This window comes from Coturnix japonica, unplaced genomic scaffold (assembly GCF_054131305.1).
Source record: "Coturnix japonica strain WE unplaced genomic scaffold, WE-NBRP24 Scf042, whole genome shotgun sequence".
Classification (NCBI taxonomy): Eukaryota; Metazoa; Chordata; class Aves; order Galliformes; family Phasianidae; genus Coturnix; species Coturnix japonica.
In genome coordinates, this window is record NW_028188945.1 from 686,060 (window position 1) to 692,059 (window position 6,000).

The window sequence follows — 6,000 nt, forward strand, 5'->3', positions numbered from 1 at the left end:
CACAGAAGCTCCTGCCCCATAGATCTTAACCACATCTGCACCACAGCAGCTCCTGCCCCATAGATCTTACCCCCATCAGACCCACAGCAGCTCCTGCCCGAAGGATCTGACACACATCATATGCAAAACTGCTGCTGCCCAATAGATCTGATCCACAGCAGCTACTGCCCCATATATCTGACCCACAAATGCCCCACAGAAGCTCCTGCCCCATAAATCCGACCACATCTGCCCCACAGCAGCTCCTGCCCCATAGATCAGACCCAAATCTGCCCCACTGCTGCTCCTGCCGCAAAGATCTGACCAACATCAGCCCCACAGCAGCTCCTGCCCCATAGATCTGACCCACATCTGCCCCACAGCAGCTCCTGCCCCATAGACCCTACCAAGATGTGCAGCACAGCAGCTCCTGCCCATAGATCTAATCCACAATTGCCCCACAGCAGCTCCTGCCCCATAGATCTGACCCACATCTGCCCCACAGCATCTCCTGCCCCATAGATCTGAACCACAGCAGCTCCTGTCTCAAAGATCTGACCCACATCAGCCCCACAGCAGATTTTGCCCGATAGTTATGTCCCACATCTGCCCAACAGCAGCTCCTGCCCCATAGATTTGACCCACATCAGCCACACAGCATCTCCTGCCCCATAGATGTGTCCCACATCTACACCACAGCATCTCCTCCCCATAGATATGCCCTACATCTGCCCCACATCAGCTCCTGCAACATAGATCTGACCCACATCTGCGCCACAACAGCTCCTGCCCCATAGATCTGACCCACATCAGACCCACAGCAGATCCTCCCCAAAGATCTGACCCACATCAGACCCAGAGCATTTCCTGCCACATAGATCTGACCCACATTTTCCCCAAAGCAGCACCTAAACCATAGATCTGACCCACATGTGCCTCACAGCTGCTCCTGCCCCATAGATCTGAACCACAGCAGTTCCTGCCGCATAGATCAGACCCAAATCTTCCCTACATCAGCTCCTGCCCATAGATCTGACCCACATCTGCCCCACAGCAGCTCCTGCCCCATAGATCTGACCCACAACTGCTCCACAGCATCTCCTGCCCCATAGATCTGACCCCCATCTGCCCCACAGCAGCTCCTGCCTCATACATCTGACTCACAGCATCTCCTGCCCCATAGAACTGGCCCACATCAGCCACAGCAGCTCCTGACCTATAGATCTGACCCACATCAGCCCCACAGCAAATTTTGCCCCATAGATATGTGCCACGTCTGCCCCACAGCAGCTCCTGCGACATAGATCTTACCCAGATCTGCTCCACAATAGCTGCTGCCCCAAAGATCGGACCAACATCAGCCCCACAGCAGCTCCTGCCCCATAGATCTGACCCACATCTGCCCCACAGCAGCTCCTGCCCCATAGACCCTACCAACATGTGCAGCACAGCAGCTCCTGCCCATAGATCTAACCCACATCTGCCCCACAGCACCTCCTGCCCCATAGATCTGACCCCCATCTGCCCCACAGCAGCTCCTGCCTCATACATCTGACTCACAGCATCTCCTGTTCCATAGAACTTTCCCACAAAAGTCACAGCAGCTCCTGACCTATAGATCTGACCCACATCTGCCCCACAGCAGCTCCTGCCCCATAGACCCTACCAACATGTGCAGCACAGCAGCTCCTGCCCATAGATCTAATCCACAATTGCCCCACAGCAGCTCCTGCCCCATAGATCTGACCCACATCTGCCCCACAGCATCTCCTGCCCCATAGATCTGAACCACAGCAGCTCCTGTCTCAAAGATCTGACCCACATCAGCCCCACAGCAGATTTTGCCCGATAGTTATGTCGCACATCTGCCCAACAGCAGCTCCTGCCCCATAGATTTGACCCACATCAGCCACACAGCATCTCCTGCCCCATAGATGTGTCCCACATCTACACCACAGCATCTCCTCCCCATAGATATGCCCTACATCTGCCCCACATCAGCTCCTGCAACATAGATCTGACCCACATCTGCGCCACAACAGCTCCTGCCCCATAGATCTGACCCACATCAGACCCACAGCAGATCCTCCCCAAAGATCTGACCCACATCAGACCCAGAGCATTTCCTGCCACATAGATCTGACCCACATTTTCCCCAAAGCAGCACCTAAACCATAGATCTGACCCACATGTGCCTCACAGCTGCTCCTAACACATAGATCTGAACCACAGCAGTTCCTGCCGCATAGATCAGACCCAAATCTTCCCTACATCAGCTCCTGCCCATAGATCTGACCCACATCTGCCCCACAGCAGCTCCTGCCCCATAGATCTGACCCACATCTGCTCCACAGCATCTCCTGCCCCATAGATCTGACCCCCATCTGCCCCACAGCAGCTCCTGCCTCATACATCTGACTCACAGCATCTCCTGCCCCATAGAACTGGCCCACATCAGCCACAGCAGCTCCTGACCTATAGATCTGACCCACATCAGCCCCACAGCAAATTTTGCCCCATAGATATGTGCCACGTCTGCCCCACAGCAGCTCCTGCGACACAGATCTTACCCAGATCTGCTCCACAATAGCTGCTGCCCCAAAGATCGGACCAACATCAGCCCCAAAGCAGCTCCTGCCCCATAGATCTGACCCACATCTGCCCCACAGCAGCTCCTGCCCCATAGACGCTACCAACATGTGCAGCACAGCAGCTCCTGTCCATAGATCTAACCCACATCTGCCCCACAGCATCTCCTGCCCCATAGATCTGACCCCCATCTGCCCCACAGCAGCTCCTGCCTCATACATCTGACTCACAGCATCTCCTGTTCCATAGAACTGGCCCACAAAAGTCACAGCAGCTCCTGACCTATAGATCTGACCCACATCAGCCCCACAGCAGATTTTGCCCCATAAAACTGACCCACATCAGCCCCACAGCAGATTTTGCCCCATAGATATGTGCCACGTCTGCCTCACAGCAGCTCCTGCGACATAGATCTTACCCAGATCTGCTCCACAGCAGCTGCTGCCCCAAAGATCTGACCAACATCAGCCCCACAGCAGTTCCTGCCCGATAGATCTGACCCACATCTGCCCCACAGCAGCTCCTGCCCCATAGATCTGACCCCCATCTGCCCCACAGCAGCTCCTGCCTCATACATCTGACTCACAGCATCTCCTGCCCCATTGAACTGGCCCACATCAGCCACAGCAGCTCCTGCCCCATAGATCTGACCCACATCTGACCCACAGCAGCTCCTGCCCCATAGATCTGACCCACATCTGCCACACAGCAGCCTTTGCCCCGTAGATCTGACCCACATCTGCCCCACAGCATCTCCTGCCCATAGATATGCCCTTCATCTCCCCCACAGCATCTCCTGCCACATAGATGTGACCCACATCAGCCCCACAGCAGCTCCTGCCCCATAGATCTGACCCACATCTGCCCCACAGCACCTCCTGCCCAATAGACCCTACCAACATGTGCAGCACAGCAGATCCTGCCCATAGATCTAAACCTCATCTGCCCCACAGCAGCTCCTGCCCCATAGATCTGACCCCCATCTGCCCCACAGCAGCTCCTGCCTCATACATCTGACTCACAGCATCTCCTGCCCCATAGAACTGGTCCACATCAGCCACAGCAGCTCCTGACCTATAGATCTGACCCACATCAGCCCCACAGCAGATTTTGCACCATAGATATGTGCCACGTCTGCCCCACAGCAGCTCCTGCGACATAGATCTTACCCAGATCTGCCCCACAGCAGCTCCTGCCCCATAGACCCTACCAACATGTGCAGCACAGCAGCTCCTGCCCCATAGAACTGGCCCACATCAGCCACAGCAGCTCCTGACCTATAGATCTGACCCACATCTGACCCACAGCATCTCCTGCCCCATAGATCTGACCCCCATCTGCCCCACAGCAGCTCCTGCCTCATACATCTGACTCACAGCATCTCCTGCCCCATAGAACTGGCCCACATCAGCCACAGCAGCTCCTGACCTATAGATCTGACCCACATCTGACCCACAGCATCTCCTGCCCCATAGATCTGACCCACATCTGCCCCACAGCAGCTCCTGCCCCATAGTTCTGACCCACATCCGACCCACAGCAGCTCCTACCCCATACATCTTACCCAGATCTGCCCCACAGCAGCTCCAACCCAAAGATCTGACCCACATCATCTCGACAGCAGCTCCTGCCCCATAGTTCTGACCCACATGTGCCCCACAGCAGCTCCTAACACATAGATCTGACCCACATGTGCCCCAGAGCTGATCCTGCGCCATAGATCTGAACCACAGCAGCTCCTGTCTCATAGATCTAACCCACATCTGCCCCACAGCAGCTCCTGCCCCATAGATCTGACCCACATCTGCTCCACAGCATCTCCTGCCCCATAGATCTGACCCCCATCTGCCCCACAGCAGCTCCTGCCTCATACATCGGACTCACAGCATCTCCTGCCCCATAGAACTGGCCCACATCAGCCACAGCAGCTCCTGACCTATAGATCTGACGCACATCTGACCCACAGCATCTCCTGCCCCATAGATCTGACCCACATCTGCCCCACAGCAGATTTTGCCCCATAGATATGTGCCACGTCTGCCCCACAGCAGCTCCTGCGACATAGATCTTACCCAGATCTGCTCCACAGCAGCTGCTGCCCCAAAGATCTGACCAACATCAGCCCCACAGCAGCTCCTGCCCAATAGACCCTACCAACATGTGCAGCACAGCAGCTCCTGCCCGTAGATCTGACCCACATCTGCCCCACAGCAGCTCCTGCCCCATAGATCTGACCCCCATCTGCCCCACAGCATCTCCTGCCTCATACATCTGACTCACAGCATCTCCTGCCCCATAGAACTGGCCCACATCAGCCACAGCAGCTCCTGCCCCATAGATCTGACCCACATCTGACCCACAGCAGCTCCTGCGCCATAGATCTGACCCACATCTGCCACACAGCAGCCTTTGCCCCATAGATCTGACCCACATCTGCCCCACAGCATCTCCTGCCCCATAGATCTGACCCACATGTGCCCCACAGCAGCTCCTAACACATAGATCTGACCCACATGTTCCCCAGAGCTGCTCCTGCCCCATAGATCTGACCCACATCTGATCCACAGCATCTCCTGCCCCATAGATCTGACACCCATCTGCCCCACAGCAGCTCCTGCCTCATACATCTGACTCACAGCATCTCCTGCCCCATAGAACTGGCCCACATCAGCCACAGCAGCTCCTGACCTATAGATCTGACCCACATCAGCCCCACAGCAGATTTTGCCCCATAGATATGTGCCACGTCTGCCCCACAGCAGCTCCTGCGACATAGATCTTACCCAGATCTGCTCCACAGCAGCTGCTGCCCCAAAGATCGGACCAACATCAGCCCCACAGCAGCTCCTGCCCCATAGATCTGACCCACATCTGCCCCACAGCAGCTCCTGCCCGTAGATCTGACCCACATCTGCCCCACAGCATCTCCTGCCCCAAAGATCTGACTCCCATCTGCCCCACAGCATCTCCTGCCCCACAGATCTGACCCCCATCTGCCCCACAGCAGCTCCTGCCTCATACATCTGACTCACAGCATCTCCTGTTCCATAGAACTGGCCCACAAAAGTCACAGCAGCTCCTGACCTATAGATCTGACCCACATCTGACCCACAGCAGCTCCTGCCCCATAGATCTGACCCACATCTGCCACACAGCAGCCTTCGCCCCATAGATCTGACACACATGTGCCCCACAGCAGCTCCTGCCTCATAGATCTGACCCACATCTGCCACACAGCAGCCTTTACCCCATAGATCTGACCCACATCTGATCCACAGCATCTCCTGCCCCATAGATCTGACCCACATCTGCCCCACAGCAGTTCCTGCCCCATATATCTGACCCACATCTGACCCACAGCATCTCCTGCCCCATAGATCTGACCCCCATCTGCCCCACAGCAGCTCCTGCCTCATACATCTGACTCACAGC